This window comes from Odocoileus virginianus, chromosome 12, assembly GCF_023699985.2.
Source record: "Odocoileus virginianus isolate 20LAN1187 ecotype Illinois chromosome 12, Ovbor_1.2, whole genome shotgun sequence".
In the NCBI taxonomy this organism is placed as follows: Eukaryota; Metazoa; Chordata; class Mammalia; order Artiodactyla; family Cervidae; genus Odocoileus; species Odocoileus virginianus.
In genome coordinates this window covers 13,404,338-13,425,008 of record NC_069685.1, presented here as the reverse complement: position 1 = coordinate 13,425,008, position 20,671 = coordinate 13,404,338, and the positions used below count along the sequence as shown (strand labels likewise).

The window sequence follows — 20,671 nt, the reverse complement described above, 5'->3', positions numbered from 1 at the left end:
ACACTTTTACTAAGGTGCTGGTAAAAAACTGATGCTATTGACTAAAACCAGTTAAAATATTTTGTCTGTTTACTTTATGTGTAATTTACTTTCATGTTAGAATTGATCTAGACAAGGTGAGAATTCAGCTGTTTTTTGATTGTAATAGAATTGCTTTTTGTGATTTTCTATAGGACACAGGGATTTGAGTATCTAATTATAGAAGGGAGAGATGCCAATCAATAATAAGCAAACAAACAAGTAAATAAAATATAATTTGAGGGAAAATTTTGACAGCTGTTCGTTTAGTTAATTAAGATCTACTGGCCTAATGTTCTCTGAGATAAATCTAATACATATATGAATGCTTACATGTGTACATATATATGACTGCATTTAAATAGGGTAACTTTGAGGCTTCCCTAGCGGTTCAACTGATAAAGAGTCTGCCTGCAGCGCAGGAGACCCAGGTTCGGCCCCTGGATCGGGAAGTTCCCCTGCCGAAGGGAATGGCTACCCACTCTAGTATTCTTGCCTGGAGAATTCCATGGACAGAGGAGCCTGGTGGGCTACAGTCCATGCAGTCGCAAAGAGTCAGACATGACTGAGTGACTAACACTTGAACCCCATATGCAATCTTACATATGTACATACATATGAGTATATTTAAATTATTTATAATTTACTTAAAAGTGCTATTAGGGTAACTTTAGAGCAGTGGTTCTCAAGCAGGGGCATTTTTCCTCCAATGGGACACTTGGTAGTGTCTCGAGACTTTTTGGTTATCACATGGATGGGGAGGAACGGGTGAGTGAGGATACTGCTGGCATCTACTGTAAAGTCCCAGGATGTAAGATGTTATGAAACATCTTACGATGTACAGAACAACCCCTACAACAAAGGATTACTGAACTCAAAATGACAGTGTTGCTGAGGTTGAGAAACCCTGGTTTAGAGGATAAACATTTAGTTGGCATAAAAAGGAATTTTCTACTTATTTTTCACAATCTTCCCCCCACCCCCTTTTCCCTTTTATTTCTACCACCCTGGAGAGGGGAAAGGCTACCCACTCCAGCATTCTGGCCTGGAGAATTCCATGGACTGTATAGTCCATGGGGTCGCAAAGAGTCAGACACGACTGAGCAACTTTCGGTCACTTACTTCACTCACAGAAGAGAAGGTGCAGATAACCTTATTTATTGACTTTCAGTTCCTAGTTCCAGTTCTTTTTGAGATTTGACTGTTGAAATTTACCCTTGAATTTTACAAGACATTCTTTTTTAAAAAAATTTTATTTATTTATTGTTATGCCCGATTTCCGAATCCCCGAGCAGGAAGAGAGAAGGCTTCCAAGACAATGCAACTCGCAAAAAGGGAAGTTTATTGTTGACTAGAGTCAGGGCTCCTGCTGCATCCAACGCAGTGGTGCGGGGTCAGAGAGCCGCGAGCCCAAGCTGTTACACAAATTTATAGGGTGAGCATAAGCAGTTGGTAGCTGGCTTAAGCGGCTTGGTTACATGTTTGCAAAGCAATTTTATTGGTCCAAACTTTTGCAGGCTTTTTTCAAACTTGGGCGTTCGCGGGCTTTTCAGCTTTCCCCTGATAGGTTCCCTTTTTCTTACTGGGCGCATGTTGATTGGCTGGCTCCAGGTGGCCTGATGGGGGTAGGGAATCTTACCATTTCGGGGGAAACCGAAACTTAGGTCTGGGCTGCCTGTCATGGTGTTAGCCCTGGCAGCCTCACATTTATTTTATTATTTATTTTTTTGGCTGTGTTGAGTCTTTGTTGCGGTGAGGGCTTTTTCTTTAGTTGCGGCGAGTGGGGGCTACTCTCCAGGCGCAGTGCACACGCTCCTCATCGCGGCCTCTCTTGGTGCAGAGCCGGGGTCCAGGGTGTGCAGCTTTCAGCAGCCCCGGCGCTTGGGCTCAGTCAGTATGGTTCACAGGCTCAATAGTTGCGGTTCAGGGCTCCTTGGTGCATGGGATCTTCTTGGACCAGGGATTGAACCTGTGTCTCCTACATTGGCAGGCAGATTCTTTTTTTTTTTTTAATCGTTTTGGCAAGCAGATTCTTTATAACTGAGCCACTGGGGAAGCCCAAGAGATATTTTTACATTTCTTCTATTGCTTAAACTTTATTCACTGAGTTTTGTTGACAGTAACCAAACAGTCCCTAAGTTAGAAAAAGAAGTAATGTTAACATCAAAGAATTTAAAAGTAGAGAAATAAAGTGTAATTCATATATATATATCTATACTTATAAATAGCATATTAACATTTGTCCTACATTCTATGGTACACTTTGAAATATGTTTATTCATGATTAGAATCAAAAGAGGTGATAATGTAGGCTTAATTAAAATGATGAGTATTATGTATTCATAAAACTTTGAGACTAAAAAGATAACTGAGATCATCAGGTCATCTTATGTTCTCAACCTGTTTCTTGTTGAGGAGGCATTATAGACATTGTAATGGACAAGAAATATTATTAAATATTAAACATTTAAAATTTAATACAAGATTTAATTTCTTCTTGGCTTTTAAGAGGTTCCTTTTAAAACAGTTATTTCTCAAGGGTTAGAATCTCAGGTGTTCAATACAGTATACTAACGCATATACATGGAATTTAGAAAGATGGTAACGATAACCCTATATGCAAGACAGAGAAAGAGACACAGATGTATAGAACAGACTTTTAGACTCTGTGGGAGAAGGCGAGGGTGGGATGATCTGAGAGAACAGCATCGAAACATGTATATTATCAAGTGTGAAACAGATCGCCAGCCCAGGTTGGATGCATGAGAGAAGTGTTCGGGGCTGGTGACTGGGAAGACCCATGGGGATGGGATGGGGAGGGAGCTGGGAGGGGGTTTCAGGATGAGAACACATGTAAATCCATGGCTGATTCATGTCAATGTATGGCAAAAACCACTACAATATTGTAAAGTAATTAGCCTCCAACTAATAAAAATAATTGGGAAAAAGAAAAAAAGAATCTTAGGTGTTATTTCTCAAGCAGTTATTTGTCAAGAGTTAGAATTTCCATTGGTATAAGAAGTTGGAATTTCCAAGATCATTTGCTGAATAGGCTATATTCTATGAACATTTACTAAATGCCTCTGAGCACAGTCATAAGCCCATTTGGTGTTTAATAGCTTAGGCCCCAGGAAGTTTTTAAATAAACGGGAAACTCAGGAGAAAGCAAAGTTGGGGGACAAACACAAATTGCCAGCCTGTGAGGATCAAATTCAGGTCAGATCCTATCTGGGTCAATTCCATCTCCTCACTTCCTGTTCAGTTTAGCCAGGGGGTAAATCTCTGACCTTTAAATCCAAGGCTCCCAGAAGAGCTAAGACTTCCGTGAGCTCTTGAAAAGAACAGCAATTTGCAGGATGAGAAAATGGAAATCAAATTGTTCAGAAAACTCCAAAGGGAAGCTGCAGTTCCTCTCAATAAGAAATCAGTTAGAAATGTGCCTCACCTAAATAGGGCCAAAATACAGAGTACAAAATACAACACCATGACCAGAAAAATAGAACCATGTGATGCGTGTGGGTAAGATAGATGTAAAGGTGCTGTTAAGAATACTAAGGTAAATTATGAAGTGCAACTTATTAAGATCTGTAGCATAGGATAGCTTATCTCTTGGAGAATAGAATTCTATTTCCTGCTTTGTTGTAATTGTATAGAAGTGAGAATTGGATTTAGATATCATAGTCCTCTTAAAGTATACTTTAAAAACTCTGAAGAAGAAAAAATATTGTAAATATTTCAGAGAGGTGGTGTCTGATTACATCTCTGCAAGAAACAATTGCAGTCTGGACCCAGCAACCTTATGTCTCTCAGTTTTTCTTGCCTCTCCATTTATTTTAAAACTCAAGCCTAATTGTTTATATGTGAATAATTGTTCATATGTGAAATGATGTGCATATGAATATAATAGCCACCCAATAATAAGGCTTGGGGCTTGATAACAGTCTGTTCAATGTAAAATTGATACCACTTTATGCAGAAACAGGACATTTTTGATGACTTTTGTAAATTAACCTTGTAGCTTGTGCTGTGTTAGGACATTAATTCTAATAGTTATTTTTTATATTCTTTATAACTTTTTATGCAAACAATAAACAATTTGAACGTAAAGACAGTTTTATTTCCTTTTTTCTCATTTTCTTGAATTTATGTCTTTTTCTTGCCTTACTGGAAGGGTTATGTCAACCAGCATAATGTTGAGTGGAGGCAGAAAGAGTCGACATTCTTATCATGTTTCTACATTAGGGAGAAATTACTCAGTATTTCACTGTTAAGTATGATACTAACTTCAGGTTTCCTATATGAAAAGCTTTCACATAAAAAAGAAGTCTGTTCAGAAAAATTTAATTCATCTTATATGTTATTAATTTCAGTTTTCAAGTATTTAAGTGATGAAAAACAAGTAATTTCTGTTTTAATAACACATTTATAGACTGAGCTTCAAAGACAAGGAAAAATTAATTTAAAATAATGTGCATTTATTTTTCTGTCCAAAGATATCAAAACCAAGAAATAACACTACAATCACAGAAGTGGTATGCAACAGAAAAGAAAACAAATCATTCAATGTAATGACTGTCTTCTTAAAAAAAACACACAGCAAAACATATTGTCTTATATTATGTCTCTAGCCAAAGAATATTCTAAAATCTAATGGGCTAAAGAAGAAAAATCAGAGCAAATCTATTGGAAATAAAGATAAGGCTGCTTTGCCAAATATTTTAAATTCTTTTTTCTCTGCACAAAATAATGACTAGCACTTGCCTCCTTTTTTGTACAGTGGTACAAGTGGTGTAACACCCGGAAGCCAGCCACAATATGGATGGAGGGAAACGGAACTGGAGAGAGCATGTGTATGGAGTGAGCTGCTTCTCTGCTGACAAGGCTGTGGGTAGAGGGGCACAGCAAACCCACTAACCCTGGGGGTCCAAAAAGCAGAGAGTCTCAGTAGAAAAGATCCCACTTTTACTCTTTTCCCAGATCCTGATTATTCCCCTGCCTGCGTCTGCCATTGGCCAGATCTAACTGAAGGCCAAAGCAAAAGAAATCTTTTGATGCAATCTAATCAGCTCAGCCTCTCATTATATAAAGCAGGCTTGAAAGAAAGGGGCAATCTCTTGTGGGTCAAATGAGAATATCTAGCATATTTGTGTTTCTGAAAATTTTTATAATTTTTTTAAGCCAGAAATTTTGGTATATCAGATTAATTCCTCTTGGATATATTTCCAGCAGTGGTATTACTGGCCCAAAGAGAATGAAAATTTTGAAGGCTGCTGATGGACTTGTAAATGCCACATAAGTAATATTTAAAGTTTTGCCTATCATGGTTCTAAAGGCCTATGATTTCTCTGTTTCACCATCACTGTTGACATATATATATGTATGTATATAGTTTCCCTGGTGACTTAGTCGGTAAAGAGTCTGTATGCAATGAAGGAGACCACCTGCAATGCAGGAGACCCAGGTTCAATTTCTGGGTCAAGAAGATTCCATGGAGAAGGAAATGGCAACTCATTCCAGTGTATTTGCCTTTAAAAACCCCATGGACAGAGGGGCCTGGTGGGCTACAGTCCATGGGGTCTTAAGAGTTAGACATGACTTAGCAACTAAATCACTATATATATACAAAATATATAACTCCAACACAATTAATTTTATGTATTTCCATAGATATCATCATGTTTTTCTTTCATCAGTGGTTAATATTATTGACACATGGAAATTTTAATTTAAATTGGGGACAAAACTGTATATGACAGGGGCCCCCAACTTCTGAGATCTGATGCCTGATGATCTGAGGTGGATCTGATGTAATAATAATAGAAATAAATTGCACGATAAATGTGATGCACTTGGATCATTCCCAAACCATCCCCTTACTCCTTGCTTCATGGAAAAATTGTCTTCCATGAGATCCATTCCTGGTGCTCAAAAAGTTGGGGACTGCTATTATATGACTCAAGGAGCCAGGGACACATTAAAAACAAGATTTAATAAATTTTTTTCTCTTAAAGAAGGAGTAAATTAAACATATCTATCTGTGTATCTACTGGCACACATAGAGTTGTTTTTTAAAAAGATAGTGGATAAAATGTTTTCATAAATGTATGGTAATTTGTCTCACTTTCAAGACATAACTATGGGTTTAAATGTGTGTTCAAATTGCTTATCTGTGTCTTTAACACTTGCTGGTTCCTTATGATAAGAGCATTGCTCATGAAAACTAAGTTTGTAGACTGTTTTTGCGTCTATTCATTTCAGGTTTTTTCCAGTAATGGTGATTTCCCTGGTATTGCCACGGGCTTCCTGCTCCTCTTGTTGTTCTTGTCCAAGTCTTCACTCCAACTAGAGATTATGAACAGCTCCAGCGGTTACTGAAGGACGTCAATGAAGAGTCCACATGATTTTTAAAAATCCTTTGTTGTCTCTCATTTCACAGAAATAGACATCTTTTCAGGCCACTGAATGTGTTCTTGCCAAGGTCACTGATGACTCATTTTTTGCTAAGTCCAGTGAACACTTTTGAATTTTTATTTAATTATTTGACCTTTCAGAAGCATTTGGCACAACTGATGATAACCCTTTTCTGGAAGCAGTGTCATCCCTTGGCATTGGAGCCTGTTGTCTGTGTGTTTCAGGTTTCTGAAGACAGGCTGTCTGTTCTCAGTTCTGACACTGATTAGCTGCATGACCTTGGGAAGCCACTCAACATCTTTGGGATTCAGTTTCCTCATGACCCTTAGTTGCTCAGTCATGTCCAACTCCTTCCCAGTCCATGGACTGCAACCTGCCAGGCTCCTCTGTCCATGGAATTCTCCAGGCAAGAATACTAGTGTGGGTAGCCATTCCCTTCTCCAGGGGATCTTTCCAACCCAGGGATCGAACCCACGTCTCCTGCAATGCAGGCAGATTCTTTACTGTCTGAACCACCTGGAAAGCCCCAGTTTTCTCATAGTTAAGAATAATAACAGGACCCAGCTCTTAGGGTAGGTGTGAGGACTCATGTAAAAGCATGTGTAAAATGATTTGAAACTATACTTGGTACTTCAGCACCCTTAAGTGACAGCATATGGTGTGCTGATAAACCGACTTTTTGAAAAAGAAAGCCCTGATTTGTAGTGTTGAGTTTCTTTGGTGTAAATACTTCCACCGTGGCCTTAATTATGCCTACCTTTATTTAGCGTTCAGCAGTTGGCTTTCCCAGGAGTGGCTCACATGGTAAAGAATCTGCCTGCCATGTGGGAGACCCAGGTTCGATCCCTGGGTTGGAAAGATCACCTGGAGAAGGGAATGGCAGCCCACTTCAGTATTCTTGCCTGGAAAATTCCACAGACAGAGGCACCTGGTGGGCTACAGTCCATGGGGTCACAAAGAGTACAGCATGATTCAGTGACTCTCACACTCCCAGGAGTTGATTTCGGCACACCCCTGACAGCAACCTTTCCCCTTGACGTTTCAATTTCCTCTGCCTGATTTCCACTGTGGGCTCCTCTTCTTCCATTTCTGACACATCTTTGCTCTTCAGGGGTCTGTCTAGGCTTTCCTGTTGTTTTCTTTCGTACATTTTTCTATGATCAATCTCATCCACTTAAAAAATTGATATATAATTCACAGATTATAGAATTCATCCACTGAATGTGTAGAGCTCACTGGTTTTTAGTATATTCATAGCATGGTGTAGCCATCATCGTCTTTAATTTCAAAGCAATTTTATCATTTTCCAAAGAAACTCAGTACCCATAAACAGTTGGTCACTCCTCATTTCCCCACACTCCTCCCCATATCCAACTATTAAGCTACTTTCTGTTTCTAAAAATTTGCAAATTCTGGACATTCCATGTGAATGGAACCATATAATATATGGTCCTTTGTATCTCCTTTCACTCAGCATAGTGTTTTCAACATTCAACTATTTGTAGCATGTGTCAGTACTTTATTCCTTTCTTATGCTAAATAATATTTCATTGTCTTGTGATGCCACATCTTATTTATTCATCAGCTGATGGATATTAGGCTTTTTCTACTTTTTGGCTGTTATGAATAATGCTGCTATGAACCTTTGTGTGTAAGTTTTTGTGTGGACATATATTTTTTTCCTCTTGGATATATATCTAGGAGTGGAATCACTAGACCATATAGTAAATCTGTGTTTGACTTTTTGAGAAATTGCCGAACGGTTTTCCAAAGAGATTACATGACTTCACCTGCAGTGTACAAGAGATTTGATGCCTCCATATTCTTGCCAACATTTATCTTTTTTTTTTAACTATAACCATGCTGTGCTGTGTTCAGTTACTCAGTTGTGTCTGACTCTTTGCGACCCCAGGGACTGTAGTCCCCAGGCTCATTTGTCCATGAAATTTCCAGGCAAAGATACTGGAGTGGGTTGTCATTTCCTACTCCAGGAGATCTTCTCCATCCAGAGATCGAACCCAAATCTCTGAGTCTCCTGTGTATTCTTTACCACTGCGCCACCTAAGAAGCACCATGGCCATGCTAATAAGTGTGAAATGGTTTCTCTTTGTCATTTTAATGTTTTTCTCTGATGGCAGATGATACTGGACATCTTTTCACATGCTTATTGGTTGTTTGAATTTCAACTTTCATCTTTGGGGTTGTCTAGTGACTCAGTCGGAGAAGGCAATGGCACCCCACTCCAGGACTCTTGCGTGGAAAATCCCATAGACGGAGGAACCTGGTGGGCTGTGGTCCATGCGGTTGCTAAGAGTCAGACACGACTGCGCGACTTCACTTTGACCTTTCACTTTCATGCATTGGAGAAGGAAATAGCAACCCACTCCAGTGTTCTTGCCTGGAGAATCCTAGGGACGGGGGAGCCTGGTGGGCTGCCGTCTATGGGGTAGCACAGAGTCAGACACAACTGACGCGACCTAGCAGCAGGAGCAGTGGCTCAGTGGTTAAGAATTCACCTGTCAGTGCAGAAGACACGTGAGTTTGATTCCTGGGTTGGGAAGATCTCCTGGAGAAGGAAATGGAAACCCACCCTAGTATTCTTGTCTGGGAAACCCCATTGACCGAGGAGCCTGGTGGGCTGCAGTCCATGGGGTTGCAAAAGAGTTGCGCGTGACTTGGCGACTAAACAACAAATTTCATCTTTGGAGAAGTGTCTGTTCACATTTTTGGCCCTTTAAGGAGCTAGGTTGTTCTTTTATTATTGAACTGCAATCTCATCCACTTTTATGACTTCATTTACAGTTTTACTCTTAAGATTCTGAAAATGAATGTTTTGAGTCTGGGTTTCTTATATGAGCTTCATAGTGCCGTAGAGCCACCATAAAGTCATCATTTTGAGATTTTATTTCTTTAAAATTATCACTCTCCATTTAGAAACCTGTCATTCTTTCAACTCTCTTTCCCTCTAAATGCAAACAAGTACTAAATATTGTTTTTTTAATCACCTAAAAAACTGTAAATTTTTTGTTTCTATGCTAGCCTTGTTTAGATCACCATCAAAAAATTATACCTGAGTATCTGTAACAGCCTCTTAGCTGATTTTTTTTTAAAAAGCCCTACTTTATTCTTTACACTTTAGTGCATACTTTAAAGCATAAATACTTTTAGTGGTTTCCTTTCAGTCTTAGGATGAAATTCAGATTCCTTAATGTGGATTCGTAACTTCCTAATAACTAGAGTTATCAAAAATGAATTGGATCAGCTTATCATGTAGAGAGTTCCTTGTCACTAGAAACATCTAGATAGAGGCTGAAAACTGATCATCTTTTAAGGGTGATATGAACAATATTCATCCTTTGCCTGGAAGATAAAAACCAATATCTATTAAACTTACCTTTGTAAAATGCTATGATTCTAATTCATATGTATTGAACATGGTAATAACCAAAAGTCTTGATTAATTAGAAACTCTAATGTAAATATAGATAAATATAAATAAACAATTTTACATTCACAAAGAAAGAGTTGTAAAAACACGAGGTTATCTTATCTGAAAGACTATCATATGTGATAGGAAGCTACTGAGTACACAGAAGTCTGGTTACACAATTTGTCCTTGACTAAGAATTATAGTAAAATTATAAAATGGTCAAATTTATAATTCTGGGGAGTCAGAGAAATGTCACTATAGAACAAATAAAAATAAAGCCCTCTCCTTTGACCCCAAAATTGTTACCTTCACATTTCTAGTTCACTGATATTTTTTGAACTGATGAAAAATTAGGAACTCTTTTGTTGAAAAATGTGCTTACTGCTCCAAATATTCAGAGTGATCATGACCTTCTGAGGTTTGACCATGAATTCACATTAACAGATCCTATATTTACAGAGTGACAAGATAAGATTTGAAGGGAAATACTATAAAATATATATGTAAGTTTTTTTTTTTTATGGTTAACTTTACTATCATTAGTGTTTGAAAATTTTAAATAAATCATAAACATATAAAAAGACTTTAATTAAAATATATCCAAATCTTGTATAAATCTGTATTTGTCTCAGAAAGAAGGTGGTCCTGTGTTAGAAATTAGCATATAGCTCAACTATCTAAATGGTAACCATGTGAATTATAGAGAGGATTTGAAATGAAAGAATAGGAAAAAAATTCCATTAAGGACTTTTTCATGGAAGATTTTAAATATTAAAAAAAAAATTGATGCAGAGACATGCATATCCATGCCGTGAAACCTGATCTCCAGTTTTTAGAGTAATAACACATAAGTTGGTCATTTAATTTGTTTGTTGGATATTGTTTCTAAAATACAGTTGATCAGGGCTTCCCAGGTGGCTCGGTGGTAAAGAATCCACATGTCAGTGCAGGAGACCTGGGTTTGATCCTTGATCTGGAAAGATCCCACATGCCTCGGAGCATCTAAGTCCATGCACCACAACTACTGAGCCTGTGCTCTAGAGCCCAGGAGCTGCAACTATTGAGTCCACATGCCGCAGCTGCTGAAGCCTGAGTGCCCTGGTGCCTGAGCTGGGCAATAATGCAAGCTACCGCACTGAGATGCCTGCGCACCTCAACTGGAGAGACGCCCCCTCTCACTGAGATGAGAGAGAAATCCCTGGCAGCAAGGAAGACCCAGCACAGCCAAACAGAAATAAATGAGATTATTACGAAGATGCCATTGATCACTATTATAGAGATCACTATTACAGTGGCAAGATATGCTTTTTGTAGACTTTCTAAGTTGAACAATAGTCTGATTTGCTTTCAAAGGGCAGAATTATAAAAGTCATGGTATGCCCTGGCCAACTAAGCGTCACAGATATAGATGTTATTGAATTCCAGCAAGGCATCACCCATTAGCCTTGTCACAGTGGGTTGAAATTACATCTTTAGGTACTGCCAACTACTTTAAATTTGATGTCATGGAGGACACATCATTAATTTATTAAACTGCTTTGTCTGAGGAAATGAAAGATGGTTATATTATTTTCCTGAGTCTAAAGGGAGGGAAGAGGGGGACTCAGAATAACAAATGTCTCTTTTACTCACATTAATTCAGATGTCTAAAATGAGGATGAATTCTGAAGAAATATAGAATAACCTATTGAACTACAGAGGCAAAACTTACTGAACTTAGGATATATTTGGTGCATCTTGCCCCTAAAATCCTTTTAAATTGATTGTATCTTTAAAATATAAACTGATTAACCTCATTCCTCTATGAAGAATTTATATTGTCGTGTTTTGCAGTCTCGGGGAAATTTTCTAAAATTACAATAAATTTCAACACATAGGTGAAATTTTAATATTTTTGTACATAGTACATGTTTTGTCTCAGAAAACTGATAAAACACATGCTTCCAGTAAATGCTTCTCTAACTTTTTTGATTCTTAGAATTTACACTTGAGTAAAATATGAATGAATTGTGAATATAAACAGAATTGTTCTCACATTTGCACTTCAAGTGAACAATTAACATTTATAATTTTGAAATTATAAAAGAATGCTTTTTATTACAAATATTAAGAATACAGATAAGCAAAAGTTTAAAAAAATCTGTAATTGTACCTTCAGAGAAAACTTAAAACTGGCATTTTTATTTAAGATTTTTAACTTTACATGCTCCCCAGATGGCATAGTGGTAAAGAAACTGCCTGGCCGATGCAAGAGACATAAGAGACGCAGTTCAGTCCCTGGGTTGGGAAGATGCCCTGGAGGAGGGCATGGCAACCCACTCCAGTATTCTGGAGAATCCCATTGACAGAGAAGCCTGGCAGGCTACAATCCATAGGATTGCAAAGAGCTGAACATGACTGAAGTGACATCATGCACTCAGTCACACAGATGATTATATCAGTTAAATAATGAGAACTATGTATGTTTCTTTTATCTTTTCATTTCCATTGTACATCAGTTAGAATTTTTAGAACATTGTTAAATATTAAGGATGATAATGCATACTGTATCTTGCTTTAATAATATTGCTTCTCACATTTTAGCTTTAAGCACAATGTCAGTATTTGAAGTAATACAAAGGTACTTTAACAAGTTAGTGTCTTTTCTTCTCTAATTTATTAAGATTAATTTGAAACAGAAGATATTAGTACTTATTAAGATTAAGTGTATTTTTTGTACTTTATTAAATGAAGATCCCTTGGAGAAGGGAATGGCAACCCATACCAGTTACTCTTGCCTGGAGAATTCCATGGACAGAGGAGCCTGGCAGGCTACAATCCAGGGTGTCACAAAGAGTCGGACACAACTGAGTGACTATACACACACATTGTTGATATAATTTGTATTTAACTTTATCTTTATAAAAATAATACACATAAAGTAACATATTTTATATGAAAAAGAGTTAATCGCTCAGTTGTGTCCAACTCTTTGTGACCTACCAAGGTTCCTCTGTCCCTGGAATTCTCCAAGCAAGAATACTGGAGTGTGTTGTCATTCCCTTCTCCAGGGGAATCTTCCCCAAGAGATTGAACCGAGGTCTCCTGCATTGCAAGTGGTTTTTTTTTTTTCTTTTACTGTGTGAGCCATCAGGAAAAGCCCAATATTTATACTTAAATATATTTATATATGTGTCTCCTACCACATCTCTTTCCCTCTATGAGTTCTCTTCCTTAGAGGTATCCACTTTGTACTCCTTTAGCTACGCCAAATGGTATTTATTTCCATGTTTTTGTGGTTTGCCTTTTAACGTTCTTAGAGTTCTCTTTAAATTACATTAATTTTTAAATAATTTATTAAGATTTATAATATGGCTTAGTATATACTACATTTTGGCAAATGTTCAATGCACACTTGAATATTTTCTGCAATCACTGTCTCAGGCATGTGTGCTCAGAGGTGTCCAACTCTTTGTGACCTCATGGACTGTAGCTCACCAGGTTCCTCTGTCCTTGGGATTTCCCAGGCAAGAATACTGGAGTGGGTTGCTGTTTCTTCCTCCAGGGGATCTTATCCACTGAGGGATCGAACCCATGTCTCCTGCATCTCCTGCATTGGCAGGGGAATTCTTTTACCAGTGAGCCAGCTGGGAAGCCCAATCACTGTCTGATATTTTCTAATATCAGTCAGAGCAGATTGATTAATGGTTTTGTTGAAATATTCTGTCTTCACTAGTTTTTGTATGAGTTTTCTGTTAATTCCTGAGACAAGTGTTCTATATTTTACATCTATGTTTGCATTAAAAAAATTTCCTTTCGTTTAGTTCAATTGCTCAGTCATGTCCAAGTCTTTGTGATGCCATGGGCTGCAGCATGCCAGGCTTCCCTGCCCATCACCAACTCCCAGAGCTTGCTCAAACTCATGTCCATCGAGTTGGTGATGCCATCCTATCATCTCATCCTCTGTTGTCCCCTTCGCCTCCTGCCTTCAATCTTTCCCAGCATCAGGGTCTTTTCCAATGAGTCAGCTCTTTGCATCAGGTGGCCAAAGTATTGGAGTCCCAGCTTCAGCATCAGTCATTGCAATGAATATTCAAGACTGATTTCCTTTAGAATTGACTGATTTGATCTCCTTGCAGTCCAAGGGACTCTCAAGAGTCTCCTCCAACACCACAGTTCAAAAGCATCAATTCTTCGGCACTCAGCTTTCTTTATAGTCCAACTCTCCCATCCATACATGACTACTTGGAAAAACCATAGCTTTGACTCGATGGACCTTTATTGGCAAAGTAATGTATCTGTTTTTTAATATGCTGTCTAGGTTTGTCATAGCTTTTCTTCCAAGGAGCAAGTGTCTTTTCCTTTATAGTTTTTTTTCCTTTGTAATTTCCTTTATAGTTTGATAAATTTTCAATTCATATATTAAGAAGCTAAGTTGCTAGGCTCATACATTATTTCTTTCAGATGATTCTTTTCCTTTTTTCTTTACCCCTGGTTAATACTTAAGTTTCCTCTCTGATATCAGTATAATCATACCAATCTTCCTATGATTAGTGTTTACACAAAATATCTTTTTATATCCTTTTATTTTCAACCTATCTGTGTCCTTATTTTTAAAGTGTAACTTTTTAACTTAACTACCAATCCAGTATATACATGGATCTGTGTTATGGTTTGTGTTTTCAAACCAAGTCTGACACACTCTAAGATTTATTTCAAGTGTTGACATTTAATATAATTATTGATGTGATTGGGTTATTATTGTTGTTATTTTTTCTTTGCTTTCCAGAGAGAGTCCTGACAGCATCCGAACTCCTCATTTTAGTTTTTCCTGAGGCTCAGTGCACTGCCATCCTTAAGAGGTCACATGATATAAACTGGCATTATATTAATAAATTCCTCTTTTTGCTGAATCATCTAAGAGTTCTGACCAATATATTTACTGCCCCTAGAGATCATTATTAGCAATTGGTGGAAAGATTTATTTTTTATCTTGATTTTTAAAACTCTAACATTATATTCTGAACATTTAAAGTTAAATATTTTCTGCAGCATGAAGTTATTGAAAGAATAATGCTCTATTATACAGCTATGCCACAATTTCTTTGTCCATATTGTATTTAGTTTCTTTTAATCACATTATTTTCATGTGTTAAGTCTTTATGTCTCAAATACATTTACACACAAATGTATATAAAGGATATTTATTTGAAAAAGAAGTTAAATTTAGTAAAATAGTAATTTAAGTAACATTTTTGTTTGTTTTTTAGAACTTCTTGCATGCTAAACCACCCATAGAAAACATTACATGGGTTTATATGACACTTGCTGTCTTTAAGGCATTTGCATTACCACTGAGAAAGAATTATGCATAAAATATGTAAAAAATGACATCTAAGAGGATGTATTTAAGCTTAAAAATGAGATAATCAGAGGAAACCTGAAGGATGATACTGAATAAAGACTGATGAGCTGCTTCATATATATTTTCAAAGCAACATACATTGATAAAACCTTAAAACATCAACTCAAGCCAACTATGTGTCATGGCTGCTACCACAATACAAATGGTACCTTAGACAAACTTTTAGATACAAGGCTTAGTACCATTAGGATTGGGCTTCCCTGGTAGCTTAGATGGTAAAGAATCTGCCTACAATGCAGGAGACCTGGATTTGACCCCTGGGTCAGGAAGATCCCCTGGAGAAGGGCATGGCAACCCACTCCAGTATTCTTGCCTGGAGAATTCCATGGACAGAGGAGCCTGGAGGTCTAAGTCCGTCTCAAGGAGTTGGACACGACTGGGCGACTAACACTTCTACTTTCACCATTAGGATATCATACTGTGAGCTGGCTATTTGCAGAATAGTACCCACTCAGATGTGAAGAATCTGGTAACCATACAAGGAATAATGAAGAAAGTCCATTCTGGAAAGGAGATACATAACCTGGAACAGAGGAATCAGTAGGTTGCATGGTGAGCTGGGCTCCTCCCATAGTTTCAGTGATAGCTATTCTGAGCGAGGCCTGGGTACTTTGTTAGCAAATTTCCTTACATTGCTTGCTTATCTTACAATCATAAGCTCTGGCTTGAAAAATCAAATTTCAGTCCTTTTACACTTAGTATTTAAGCTGAAGTGCCATAATAGTTCATTAAATAATAAATCAGCTTGGTAGAATCACCTTGTTTTTATTTATTGCCATCTTTTAAAAAAGTAGGCCCAGAGAATATGCAAGGAAATGATTTATTGTACACCGTATTTTGTAATTGATATCATTTCTCACAATCAATGTGACATACCTTGGGGTGAGACTCCTGGAGTTTGGTGAGATATATAATTGAGTAAAATCTGGAAATATTGACATTTGGTTGGGCTTCCCTGATAGTTCAGTTAGCAAAATATCGGCCTGCAATGCAGGAGACCTTGGTTTGATTCTTAGGCCAGGAAGATTTGCTGGAGAAGGGGTAGGCAACCCACTCCAGTACTCTTGGGCTTCCCTTGTGGTTCAGATAGTAAAGAATCCACCTGCAATGCGGGAGACCTGGGTTCACTCCCTGGGTTGGGAATATCACCTGGAGAAGGGAGAGGTTACCCACCCCAGTATTCTGGCCTGGAGAATTCTGTGGACTGTATAGTCCATGGGATCACAAAGAGATGGACACAACTGAGTGACTTTCACTTTCAGGCCACATGAAATTCATTTGATGTTTATGCTACAGTGACAATCAAGAAAATAGAAAATACATGAATAGTAGAAGTCAGTTTTGGATTTCATGAGGTTAAATTGAGAGATTTTTGAGAAGCAGAGCAGTTTTAGAGGGAAAACATTTAAAAATGAATACCTGAACAGAAATGTGTTCTAAAGGATCAAAATCTTGATGATCATAGAATCAGAAAGATCTCTGGACTTGAGAAAGAGGAATCCATGTGTGTGGAACATCTCCTAAGATGTTCTCTGGGGTTTAACATGTTTCTTTGTGCTGTGGATAAATATGTGAAGCTGTTTTACCCTGATTTCCCAAAAGTTTTGGAGGAATCAACTTTCATGGATGTGAGAAGAACAGCAAGGTGTGTGTGAAATACATGGGAAGTATGTTAAAGTAGAATGCAGAATGGCCCGTAGAAATTCTGGGCTCAAGATTTTGTATCTGTAAGAGATTGTTGGGTAGTGCCTAGAAAGTTATACAAGTTTATTGACACTTAATTCATTTTTAGCTCTAAGTATCTGATATTATTTTCCTTAACTCCATATTCAATAGATTGATTCCTCTGGTATGTTTGTACAGAATACCATGTCCTAGAGTCTAAGCTTTGTAAAAAGTCTGGAGACATTTCTCTTCTGGATGGAAAGGTCAGGAAATTGGCATCAACCCCCAAACTTGCAAGCTGTTACAAGCTTGCTGACAGCTGGCTACATTTCAAATGAACACCTCATTTAAAAGAACAGAGGAATCAACAAATACTATATATTCTGCAACAGTTGAACCATAGTAGGCTAAAATCTTATTTGGCTCACAAAAATCAGGGCATTCTGTACTATGGCTCACCTATTCTCTGTGAGTTTTCTGTAATCTCTCTCTTCATCCTCATATCATTTTCAGCCTAGTATCACTCTGGAATAGTAATCATGATATTGTTGGATGACCCAATGTCTTCTAATCTTTTGTGTTCTGTGAACAAGCAAAGCCAGCATCATCTGGGATCATATGAAAAACACAGGATCTCAGATCTCGTCATAGACCACCTAAATCAGAATCTTTGTATTGAAAAAATGCCTAGTTTGAGAAGTACTGTTCAAGCCAGTGTTGGTTCTTAGGCAATCTCCCTGGTTATCATAGTAAGAAGATTATGGTCACCTATTAATTTTTTTTTAAAATGTGGTCTCAGAGGTGAAATAGAATGAAGGAATTGATCATTTATCCAAACAATCAACATTACTAGTCACTTATTACAGAAAGTCCCATATATATATATGAACCAATTCCATTTGGAGACCATGGTTGTAAGTCCAATTTGTTTGTAAGTCCAAAAGTTAGCCTAGGTACCTAACTAACACAATCAGCTATATAGTTCTATTCTGTAATAGGATTTGATGCTTTCCATCAAAAAATACATAGATAAAAAACAAACACAAGAAATAAAGAAAACATTTAAAATCTTACAGTACAGTACCTTGAAAAGTACAGTAGGGCAGGACAAACAGCTGGCATACAGGGGCTGGCACACATGCTCATATCTTTGCAAACTTTGGAAAGTTTGCAGCTTGAAGGCTTGTATATAGGGAACTTACTATGATAAAAACTATGTCAGAAATACAGAGATAGGGATTCTTGCCTGGAAAAATCCCGTGGACAAAGAAGCCTGGAGGGCTAAAGTTCATGGGGTCACAAAGAGCTGGACATGGCTTAGGAAGTAAGCCATTTAAATAGTGTTAGAAATATAGAGAAAGGGATACAGTTCTATGTATGTACTCTATATGATAAGCACTATGGAAGTATAAAGATAGGGATAGAATTCTTGCCCAAGAAGCCCATACCTCATGGAGAAGCAGTGGACTGGAGGTTGCTCCACACTTCTCCCACCCTGTTGAAGTCATTATTTCCTTTGGTGGTCAGAGTAAATCATGTGGCTTCTGCCTGTGGTACCATACATAAACCAATGCCTTCCTTAATATTTCAGAGGGTTGCTGGGCATATTGCATCATCTTTTTCCAAAAGATCTTGAGGACCACTCCCCAGGAATCTCATTTATTTAGAGCTTCTCTCTGCTACCGTTCCATGTCCACCCACTTGGCCCTACATGCACTTCATGGGCAGGACCTCTTCTGTGGAATATGGGGGTGTAAGGATGGACAGAGGGGAGGAGTTAGAACTGTGGGCAGAGCTCAGAAGCCTTGCTCTAGTTAAGCCAAAATTCACAGATCAACACAGCAGGTTCTGTGGGTGGTGCAACTGGAGTTGAAAGCAACTGAATAAATATTTAATTATATTGTAAGCATTGGTTTCAGGAAGAGGCTGGAACCTGAAGGGGACGGAGGGCTCATGTCCAATACAGTAAACATCGCAAATTTTCTCCCAGTGCCTCTGACATTGTCTTTATGCTTCCATTTCCTATTGTTTCTCTCTAATTGCAGACTTCCTTTAAAAATATTACTGTGTTCCATTGCTGACCTCTGCTCTCAGGCTGATGGTTGAAGCAGCTATGTAGAGAAACCACAGGCAGGTTTTATGTGCAATTCTGAAGCTGAGATAAATTTCTGTATCTACAGGTTTGTATGTGGTGGATAAGCAGGAAGCGCTTCTTATCTGGGGACAAATGCATGGGTTTGGGCAGTTTTGCAGAACTGTGTGGCAACGGCAACTGTTTCTAAAACAACATGCTGACCCAATTGCACTATGTTTATTTATCCCTTAAATAGAGGCCCCTTTTCTCTCTGAAAGGAGACGACTTAGAGAATACACACAGATTCAGTCATCCTAGATACATATAATGAATGGTGATCTGGCTATAAAATGAAAGTGACGGTCCTTCAGGCCAGGTATTTCAAGGCTGAATGTTTTTCCCAAGGCTGAGTGCTTGACTGAAAACAAGAAAACAGGCTGGCAGTTGCAGACAGTACTTGACACATTTTTGGTATAAATGATGAAATGCATTGCAGTTCTGTGGTTCATCTCCTTGAGGCATCTTAGAAGCAGTGAGGTGTCTGGGTCACGTGAACCAAGCAGCAGCCAGTGGAAATGAAACATTTATCTTCTTGTCATCAGCCTCAGTCCCTGAATAAAATCAACTGAGCCCCAAACTCCCGCTTAATGAGACAAAGTGCCACTTCATCAATACCAAGTCACTCTGCTGGGATACACTTAATTTCCTATTTTCTCAGGAGAAAGACGAGAAAAACAAAGAATTATTGCTCAATACATGAGGCTGACTTTTGCACTAAGCATAAAAGCAAAATCTAATTCCTCCTCCAAACCCTGGGAGATCAAATCTGGGTTTATGCTCTCACCACAAATTGGAAGACACATTTATTTCAGAATTCAACAGAAAATAAAGGAAGATTAATGGGGAAAAACAAATACACGCACAAGAAAAACTAGTACCTTCCAGTGGAGGGAGAGCTAGATGTCTTTTCACATTGTACATAAGATTGTTTCATAAACATTAACGAAAGATTAAAAACTCTTGAGCACATCAAGGCATATCTCTGCATTTATAAGGCATTATCAAGTTATGACTTGGAACTCTGGGCCCTAATCAGGTAAGTGATATTGACAATAGATGTAAAACTTCCGGAAAATTTTAACTTTGAGTAGAAAAGCTCTATTTATCTGCCTGTGTATGGATATGCATGTGTGTGTCTGTGAGCCAGCCCAATAATTGTAATCATTAACCATATAGTCAGATTCTTATTCAGCTAAAATCAGACAAACCACCAGGCCTTCACATACGTGGCCTGAATAAGCCTCCCGGAAAGCCTGTGCTCAGTAGCTTTAGTCCTGTCCGACTCTCTGTGGCCCATGGGCTGTAGCCCACCAGGCTCCTCCATCCACAGGATTCTTTAGGCTGGATTACTGGAGTGGGTTGTCATTTCCTCCTCCAGGGGATCTCCCCAACCCAGGGATCAAACCTCTGTCTCTTTTGTCTCCTGCATTGCAGATTCTTTACCCACTGAGCCACCTGGGAAGTCCCACAGTAAGCCTATGAGGTGGGTATTAAGATTATTTCTCTTTTGGAGATAGAGGAAGTTGAAATTTCCTTCCTGAGCGGTTGAGGATCACATGACTACTAGGGTAGGACTGGGGTACCTGGATGCAATGACCTTTCACTGTCC

The 20,671-nt window shown here is 38.2% G+C and overlaps 1 long non-coding RNA gene across 1 annotated transcript; it reads right to left on the bottom strand.

The window, feature by feature from the left end:
* Positions 1 to 1,340: 1,340 nt before the first annotated feature.
* Positions 1,341 to 18,621, bottom strand: LOC139037689 (uncharacterized). The gene is made up of 2 exons (XR_011490520.1): positions 18,377 to 18,621; positions 1,341 to 2,152 (listed from the first exon to the last, which is right to left on the bottom strand). It is a non-coding gene; the product is annotated as an uncharacterized lncRNA (long non-coding RNA).
* Between the last annotated feature and the right edge of the window lie 2,050 nt (positions 18,622 to 20,671).